Here is a 10,855-nt window from a genome sequence, read left to right as displayed (position 1 = left end):
TTTTTTTTCAAATTTACCTATTTTTGTATTTTCCAGTTTATTTTATGAATAGATGTTTGGTTTTAAGAATTTACCACATTTTTGCAAGTATTTTCAAGTTTCGTAGTTGATTCGGGTTAATCGAATTACTGAAAAAAATTGCTAATGGATTCTGGTCCTAGCTTTAGTTTAGGACTTAGTCAGTTAGATTCTAAAAAACAAGATATACCTGTTGGGTTTGTTCCTGGTACATTTAATTATAAAGAACCCAATTTCGCAGAGAATCGTTCAAAGTATCGAAACGACCCCACAACAATGAAGAGATTAAAGGAAACGGCCACTTCCAAATCAAAGAAATCAAGTTCAAAAATGGCCAGTAAGAAGAAGTTTGATGATTCCGGTAGATCACATCTTCCGAAGGCATTGATTAAACATTGTACTTTACTTACGTTGCAACATTATTGTATAATATAGTGGAACATACAATTTTGTGCAACACTAATGTATAATATTACTATTATGTTATTCATTTCATTTTTTATACATTGGATGTTTTAATTACATATAAGAGACATTTGAAACTGGGTGTGTTACTATACATTTATGAAGTTTTCGTTTTGTATAATGTTCTATTATACATTCTGACAACATTACATGTCATATATGTTTAAGGTGAAGTGTTTAATCTGACATTATACATTACATATATTTGATTATTAATGTATAATGTTATTACATAAATCTTTTTATACATTGTTTTCCATATTCTTATTATACATAACAGGCATTGTGTGGTTTAGTTTATACTATACATTTAGTGAGTTATCATAGTGTATAAAATGACATTATACATTTGAATAATTGATATGTCATACATGTTTTTAATGTGAATTATTTTAGTATGCAACATTATACATTAGTGCATCTCAAACATGTGTAACTTTTCCTGTAATTATTGTATTTTTTTTTATTCCAGGGCCTGAAATATCGTATAGATAAAGTCCTTAAGCACTCTTTGCATATTTTGAGCTTATGCAACCGTGGTTTTGTTGGAAACATAAAGTCTTATTTTGGAGAAGATGTTTATGAGGCATTTAGAAATACGTTATTTGAAATTTTTCTTGACCTTCCGCAGTGCAACTGAATTGGGCAGATTTTAAAATGTATCCTTATGCTAGAAATCCAACAAGATATTAAGGACGAGATACATGTGTGTGTGCAGGGGAAGATTTTAAAATTTACCATGCTTGAATTTGCCATTATCACCGGCCTGAAATGCACCAGTGATATTGATGAGTTTTTGTATACTTCATCATCAAAATCCCCTTTGATGTCGAAGTATTTTCCTGAATTTGGAGGTTGTATAACTAGGTCAAAACTGATAACATGTGTGAAGATGGGAAATTTCGAGAACTCTGAAGATGCTTTGAACCTTGCAATATTATATTTTGGTCATATATTCATGTTATCTCATCATAAAGAAGCACTAATCAGTGTAGCTCGCTTACAAATGGTCGAGGATGGTCGGTACATACACTTTCCATCGGGAAAGATAACTTTTAAAAAGTTGATCAACTTATGGCGGCAGGATTTTAGAGTCGCAAAGTAGTTATATTCTTTGGGTGGAATGCCCCAAGCTCTAAATATTTGGATATTTGAGTGTTGCTCTGCGGTAGATAAAAAAACTGCTTTGCGATATGGAAACATCATCCAAGAATATTTAACTGGTCTGTTGAGTGTACAAGGCCTAAGTATGAATCTTTTATGTCTGGCATGTTAGTAAGGTAATTGTATAACATGTTAAATATTTTAATTTTATACTCACATTATCGAAGTTCTAATATTTCATTTTGAAAATAATTTTTCAGTGTTCTTTCAAGAATTTACAGCCTACAAACGAAGAAGTTCGTACTTTAGATTTGTCTTTCTCTGAGGGTTTTTTGGTTTTTGATCCAATATCTACTGCTTCTACTTTTGCTGCTGTAAAAATGCAAACAGAAGGCGATGAAGATCAATTGCGTGTTGTCACCGGAGATGACGACTATGATGATTTCACCACTGCACCTACTCAGAAATTTCTAAGAAAGGCTCGTTTAGCTAAACCTGTATCAACTGAAAAACCATCCAAAAAAAGAAAAATAATTATGTTTCAGGAAGTTAGTCCAGCTGCGATAGATGGAAAGAAATCAACAAGTTCTCATTCAGTACGTCATGTGTCTGGTATGTTTTCTAAATTTTTTTACAATTAATAGATTAACTACAAATTCATGTGATTGATTTTGATCATCGTCATCAAGTAGAAATTGGTGTGTCTCCTGAGCGCGAACAACTCAAGTCTGTTCCTTCATCTTCCACAATGCCTGAAGGGACTTCTAAGTCTAATTTAGATATGGAGCAGATAAAGAGTTACATCAAAACATATGTAAGTTAATTTTCTTATTCACAAATTTTAATTTTAAAAAACCATTACTTTTTTCTAATATCTTATTATTTATCTGTACATTATAAGGTGAATGAAAAAATTGCTGAGCTGAAAATACTAATCTCCAATATACCTGATGAGGTCTTTAAAGTATTGAATAAAGAATCTCCGGTATAAAAAAAATTTCATTCAAATTTTTAATACTTTGAACAAATACTCATACATTAGTATTATTCGTGAAATATAGGAGGAGAAAATTATTCATCAACAAGAAGGTGCAGCAGAAGGATAAAAAATAAATGTCAGTGTTTATAAGAATGATTTGCCGGTAATGTTAATCTAAATTAAATTGGCATATTACCATAAATCTGTATATCTCCAACATCTTAACCTATTTTTGTTTGATTCTTATACAACATGAAGATAAGTACACGGGACCAGTCATTCACATAACAAATAATGAACCATCAGTACTTGAACCTTTAGAAACAGAGATCCAAGATTGTGTCCACATTCATACTGAATGTCCAACAATAGCTAAGATTCAATTCGATCAGAAGGTATATATATGATATGCATAAATATGGTTATACAATGTAGATATCAAATTATAAAAATATTTTCATTCATCATTATATAAATTTGATTAAATGTACAGATATCCACTTGTCAATTTTTTGTAAGATGATCATATAAATGATCAAGAAGAGGGACATGAAGAAGAATCAAAGAACACACACATTACTGATATGGAAGATAATCGGTACATTTTTGTCTATCATGTTGGTTTGTTCTTAGATGAATATCAATATTTTAAAACGCTTTACTTCTAGGCTTTTACAGAATTATTACACATACATTTGAATGTATATTGATATGTTATACATTATTAATACTAATAGCATATTTTAGAAAAAAAATGTTCTTTTATTTTGAGACTATTTTAGTATAATTATACATTCATTCGAATGTATAACATTATGTTATACATTAAATCATCATATAACAAATTCATATGCATTTGTTATACTTATCAATTTTAAATCACTGGTGTATATTTTTTCATTCAACTACGTATTACTTTGACTAAGCTTTTATGGATGATGCTTGTTACTAAATGTAGGAAGAGCATAATGATGTAATAGAGGTATTGCTACTGAATGTAGGATGAGCATAATACTGCAATAAAAACAGATTGTATTAAAGAACTGAGCATATATTTAGAGGTATTTTTTTGGTTGCTCATGTTGTTTATCAACTCAAAACAATCATTCTTATACATTCACATTCATGACTAACAGATATCAAATTATATAAACATCTTTTCATTCATCATTGTATAGTTTTTAAAATCACTATTACAATTTTTTTTCCCCTAGAACTATGTCTTACTTTGAATTCTTTGCATCGTAATACTATCTTATTTTGAGACTACCTCAATTTCATTATACATTCGTTTGAATGTATAACATTATGTTATACATTAAACTAGCATATAACAACTACATGTGCATTTGTTATACATATCAATTTTAAATGTATTACAACACTTTATATATTCATAAAGATTATTATACATTCATATTCAATTTTTATATATAGAGATTACAAAGCACCTTGACATATTTATTTTCTTACATAATGATTTTAATTATAATAGGATGAGCATATTGCCGCAAAAGAATCATGTTGTGCTGACGAATTGAACAAACATCAAAGTACTGATGTGAAAGATTTGCAGGTATTTTTTTGACAGCTCATATGTTGTTTTTAACTAAAAACCTATCTACATTAACGTAGCTACTGTTTAGGTATCACTATCGTTAAATATTAATATGTTTGATTTTACACATAACAATCAATCTTTAATCTGTAGGATGACGTGAATGCCACACTATCGGAGTCTATTCAAGATGTTTTAGACGCACTAATATTTGGGATGTCAACACCTTCGAATACAAATAAATTCGATGTTGTTACACCAAATTTAGTGACGGAAAGTCAGTGATCACTTCCAGATAGTCAGTTTTTACATGACTTTCCTGATGCACAAGTAAGGGAGCTTGAAGCAGCAAAAACACGTGAAGTAAAATAGAAATCACCTGCAAAAAGAGATAGAAAAAAGTCAAAGATTTTCAGGTCACCATACATCACAAAATTGGATCGAGCTTTAAAGATAAGGGCAGTTCTGATAATAAAGAGAAGCAGAGGTATGCTTTTGATGGCTGTACCATTACCGAAGACTTGCCTAATCAATTGATCAACGATTATTCACAATGGCTTGAAATTGGGTTACTAAAATATCATGGTTCAAAGTAGGTTATTTAGAAAGACTACTAAATTATTAAAAATAGTACATAAGAATAAACCTTGGTTAAGTCTAATGCTTGTTTATGTTACAAGAAACAAACATACAATCACTATCTAAAAAATGCTCCAGGATTAGGTTATCCTCTTTTGAAATTTATTGTTGCACAAGCACTCTCAAAGAATTGTTTCTACTTGATGTCGCAACCCAAAATGTGTTGGAATGACGAGGTAAATTAAACTAAACAATTTCATGCTTATTTAAACTTTTACTAAAAATGTTCTAATTGTTATAGAATACATACAATATATTGTATGATTACATAGCATACATATGGTGTGATGTAGAATCACTTTTTATACATTTAATTATAACAGCTCATATAATAATGTTCTTTGTTGAAAACATAATAATAACTAAAATATATGACTACGAATTTGTTTTATGACACAATTTCATATATGTGGTATGATATATAATCACATTTTTTACATGTTATGTTATCATATCATACATTCATGTCAATTATCAATACATAATAATAACTAAAACTTATGCATTAGAATCTGTTGTACAATTAAAATACATAATACATAGAACCTATTGTATAGTTACATATCATACATGTGGTGTGATGTAGAATCACATTTTAAACAGGTAATTCTAACAGATCATACATTCCTGTTCTTTGTTGCATGTAGTATCATTTTATGAATAAAAATTATACATGTAGTATTGCATATAATCTAATTTTATACATGTTATGTTAACATATCATACATTAATGAACATTCCCAGTACATAATAATAACTAAAACATATGCATTAGAATCTGTTGTATGAATAAATATCATACATGTTATGAAGTGTATAATCACATTATATAGATGTAGTGGTAACAGATCATTCATTCAACTTCTTGCGTAGTACATATTAATAACGTATTCTTACTAGAGCAACATATAATCAGCTAGAATGCATGCACAATGCTAAAATACCAAATGTAGATATATCAAAGTATAATACCTGTACCATCAAGAGTGCTCGTCGATACAAACATTCCTTGATATGGCTCGCTTAAATGTGCACCATCTATAACTACTACTGAACTACAAAATTTAAACCCCCTTATCATGGGATGTAAGGCAATAAACAAGTATTTAAACTCGTTATCTAATGCCCTATGGATCCGAATGCATGATCCAGGATATACCTGGTTCTACATATATATATAACGGAGTATTTTTTGATATTCATCAACTGGTCCACCTCTAAGCATCACAATTGTCTTTTATTTTGCCCGCCAAGCCATCATATAGTTAATATCAACACCGTAGACGACCTTCATCTCTTCAATTATGTCTGTCGGTGTGTGTATTCTCTTATAATTAATTACAATTATGTCTGTCGGTGTGTGTATTCTCTTATAATTAATTAACTTTGGTGCAGTAAACTCACTGAAAAAAGCTGTTGTTGCAACTAAATTATTCAGTACTCTATCACTTAGGCTGCAACTATGTTCCGAATCAAATGTCTTTATCATAAAGATTTCTGAATGATTCATCAAATACGCCTTCAGGATCCATTTACAATCTTTGACACGGCAATGTAACACATAGCTGAAGTTACAATTTTAAAATATGTCATCAATTTATTAACATACATATAAAATCTATAATTTAAATAAAAATATCATAACTAAATTGTTAAAATTTTATTATACATTCGAATGAATGTATGATGGAATATTATACATCGTAAATGTAACTCTATTTTGTGCAAATAGCAAAGCCAGAAACTAAAGTCAATAATAAAACTCCTTAAACAAATGCTATTACAACACAACATCCTTCACAACATCTACAAATAAAAAATAATAATTTATTTCGTACCTTTATTTGTCAGATCATTTAGTAAAGGTGTTAAAGCCATTTGATATTGTATATTTTTCCATAACCGATACCAAAGTTTGCTTATCCTTATAAAGTTGGTTCACTTTTATTTCAGTGTTCTTGCAATCAGTAATGAAGTTATTAACTTTAAATTCTAGAATGTATAATGAATACTCATTCTGCGTTTCAACGACAGTTAAAGCAACCGAATCAGATTCACTACCTTCAATACACATTACAGCCCCAGTTTCGCTATCAAACTCGATATCTTTAATCGATTAGTTGGAAGTTGTTATACATAACGGAATACTTATAAGCCCAGAACATTGTTTCTTTAAGTCAATATAAACCTTCACTCCATTATCATTTCTTATGATAATTGGAGAAGAATTACCATCAATAATGTATTTTACTTCAATTTTTTCCGAACATCATCAATACCCAATTCCATCGCGATTGTCGCAACCAACTTCACAAAGTTAATACTTTCCGAAACAACAATGGCATCACTTTTGTATGCTTTAAAACTTATTTCCGTCTTTCATACACCGAAATGACGCAACAATATTGGGATGTTCATTTTTTTTCTCACAATAAATTACGAGCAAATATTTTTTTCCCAGAATAGTAAATCAGAAAAGAAGACAATTAGAGGTAATGTTTAAGAGTTTTTGTTTTTGAAATTCAAATTTCCGTTACTCTTTTCACTCATACAATAATTAATATCAGGTAATTAAATGATGTAATTTAAGAAATAGGGATACATTTACTGATTCCTTATCCCTTAAATTTAGGTAAATCAGATTTATCCCCTTAATTATGAGTTTCACAACAATAGTTTCATAATTACATAATATAGCAAGTTGTATTTTGAATTTTTGCAAGTTGTTGCTACAAAAATATAAATACATATGATTTTTACTGCCCTTATGATCTATATGTATTTTGTATTTTTGTAAACTGTTGCTACAAAATTACAAAACATATGCTATAAAATGTAATTTGATAAAAGTATTGTTATTTTTTGTAATTTAATACTTAAGTATTCTATTTTATGTATTTTTTTCCATACAAGAATTGAAGTTGGATTTTGGGCCCCTTTTTAGCCCATTTTCAAATCTGGAAAACATTGGTTTTAGGCCTATTTAAATGACCCCCTTTTAATCCTCTTTCAGATGTGTATGCTATGTGTATATCAGTCTTATTTTTTCTGCATTTTTAGGTATACCATTGCGTATACGCCATATATCAATGTAGAAATCAGCATGTTTGGCACTATATTGTCATTCGCATGTATAATAGCGTAAAACTGCAACTATTTCGGTGTATATATACTGTATACGAATATATACTAGCCCCTGGACAAATTTTGATGAAGATTTTTGACTCGAGTAAGGATGGTTTTGGTCTCGAGGAAATGCAGGGGCGATGAAGAAAAAAACATCAATTTCTTTAAAATGAGGAAATTAACACATAAAAAGAGAGAGGAAAACAAAAATTAGTAACTATTCAAGTGCTCTTAACACATAACTTAAAAGGGGAGAAATACATATAACATTTACTCAATGATGTGATGAAGAAGAAAACATCAATTTCTTTAAAATGAAATGAATTATACAGATGCTTGCACTCATCAAGATAGCACCCAAAATATTGACTTAAGTTATTACAAAGAAGGAAAGAAATCACAACATAAGGCGACCATTGATTTCGTCTAAATGAAAAAGAAACATACTATAAAAAGATTGTCAAAGTTATTTTACTAAGTAATTCATATGATATGGTAGATCAACCATCTAAAATAGTTTTAATGGAAAAATGTGTTAAGCTTATGCACAAACAAACTAATTTTGGGGTAAAATGGGCAGCTTATATTCGTGCCCCATGACAACTTCTACGGATCAAAACAATTTGAATTCGCATACATCAAACGAAGATGGTCCAATTGCATATTTATAACCTCCATTCTCTATTCCTGTAAGCAGGAGACAACAACCTTACTCAAATATATTTTTTAGAAAAATGGAGGCTCTAAACATATTTGAAACAGTCAGATTCTTCATAAAAAGGAAACCAAATAGAAACCTCCTAGCTTGATATAAAACTCATTTCACAAAAACATTCTAATCAACAGACTTAACCATGTTGGGAAAGGGGAAATGATTAAAACCAAGGCAAAAAGTTGCTGGAAAAGTAGATAGTTTAACACTTATAATTGGATCACCACTATAATAATATTCTAATCAAATAGAAATGACCAATTCTCCGAACATTAATGAACCCGACTAAATAAGGATCATGATTGATTTAAGAATACATCAATTGTATCAAATAAACCAAGAACAGGCCAAAATTGGCTCAACAAAATCACAACCAAATTGTTTCAAATAACGGATCAACAAAATCACAAAGACCCTATAGCCTTCAAAGCTGCTACAACATATAATCCCACAATTACACTACTTGCACGAAGACGAAGAAGGAACGATGAGGAAATTTAAAAGTGAAAAATGTGTTTACCTTTTTCCAGAGTGAATGGGACGACAAGCCTATAACGATAAAGTTTCCAGCACTGGATTTTACTTGATTTCACCAGAATTTTAGTTGCATGAGGTTAGAGACACGCATCTCCAGAAGCCCCAATTTTTCCCCAAAAATCCCCCCTTCACCTCTAACCCCCAACCTCTATTTATATGGGAAAGAATTAGGGTTTTACGATTTCAAATGTTGAATTTCAAATTTGAATTTATTGTATCCATTGTACCATTGCTGACAATGGATGAACAAGTTCTGAGAAAGGAAAAAGTTGGTGATTCTCTAGCCTTTATCGGCTGTACGGAGGGGTAAAAGTGTAAAAAGAATAGAAACCGCTAGTTTTGACGTTGGTGGATGTCGAGGCTATTGTTATGGTTGTTTTGTTGACAGCCATTGCTGGCTGATCGTAGCTGTTGAAATTTCTGTTACTAATTTGTTCATTGTTGATGTTCGGTCTGTACAGCTGTTGATGCATTGTTATGTTGCTGGTGCCATTGTTGATACGATCATTGTTTTGCTGTTAAGAGAAGGGAAGAATGGGCCGGGTAGGAATCTATTATTAGGGCCTAGTGTTGGCTGATTTTGTTGGGTTGGTTGTTGTAGTTGTTTTGATACTGTTTAGTGGAAGCTGTTTGGGCTGAGGAGAAATTAAAGGGGGAGATCGGGCCGGGTCAGTGACAGATTAGGTCTGGCGGTTGCTAAAAGGGTAAGGGAAATTGGTTGTTGTATGTTATGGGCTGGTGGGTTAAATAAGGAATTACGGATTTAGGGATTTAGGCCATTTATTAAATAGTCAAAAATGAGAATTTAGACAATTATATTTAAACTTTAGTCTAATTAAAATTCAATTGATGATTTGCATTGTAATTATGATTAATTTGGTTTTCAATTAAGTTTTAATTTAATAAATTGACTAAATTGAAACAATATGTGAAACGAATTAACAACCAATTCAAATCTTGAGCTTCTTGATTAAATAAAATCAAAAAAATATTTTTTCAAAACAAGATTTTATTCATTTGAATCCATATTTAATTTTCGTAAAATTATATGACTTTGTATATGAAAATACAAAATCACATAATCATTATTTAAAACGACTAAAATTACCTAGATAAATATTTTGGAAAGATCTTATTTAGATAAAATAAATATTGTAATTTTATTTAGAATTAAAGAAACTCGAAATTGAACTCAGTCATGGAGGGCAAAAATTAGATGTCAACAACTGCCCAGTTCCTTTGGTTAGGGTGGATGGAAGTAACTCTAGAAAAAGGGAGTTTGACGTTCCTAATATTTTTTCGACCACAAATTCATCTCTCAGATGAGACTAGTTTTCGCACAAGTTTTGGGAGCTATGGCCGAACCTCAATATCAAGTTTCCTACATATCTCAAGTTACATGAGAATTCAGGCCACTTGTAGTTTATAAATCTTGTTTTTAAAGAATGATTTTCAAAGAAATCACAAGCTATTTAAGTTTTCAAATTTTGATGAAACTGAAGAGCTGTGGAATAAGAGGATAGAAAAGGTTGGAATGCAGTTGGGTTTTCTACATAGAGCCTAGTCTACATATTCCAATGATTTGGGAAATCAGACTGCTTGTAGTTTGACTCGATCGGTAAACAAGATAGTCTTTTTAGGCAACCTATGACTTATAGATGAGTGACAAATATATCGAGTTATGGAAAAGATGCTTGAATTTATCTCAATCATGAAT

At 30.4% G+C, this 10,855-nt stretch overlaps 1 long non-coding RNA gene across 1 annotated transcript; it reads right to left on the bottom strand.

Moving 5' to 3' along the window:
• Positions 1–4,103: 4,103 nt before the first annotated feature.
• LOC107842659 lies at positions 4,104–9,790 on the bottom strand. Its single transcript, XR_007050529.1, has 2 exons — positions 9,122–9,790; positions 4,104–4,503 (listed from the first exon to the last, which is right to left on the bottom strand). It is a non-coding gene; the product is annotated as an uncharacterized LOC107842659 (long non-coding RNA).
• Between the last annotated feature and the right edge of the window lie 1,065 nt (positions 9,791–10,855).

The sequence above is a fragment of the Capsicum annuum genome, unplaced genomic scaffold (genome assembly GCF_002878395.1).
Source record: "Capsicum annuum cultivar UCD-10X-F1 unplaced genomic scaffold, UCD10Xv1.1 ctg5341, whole genome shotgun sequence".
NCBI lineage: Eukaryota > Viridiplantae > Streptophyta > Magnoliopsida > Solanales > Solanaceae > Capsicum > Capsicum annuum.
Note: the sequence above shows the minus strand (reverse complement) of the source record. Positions and strands in the feature narration are given on the sequence as shown.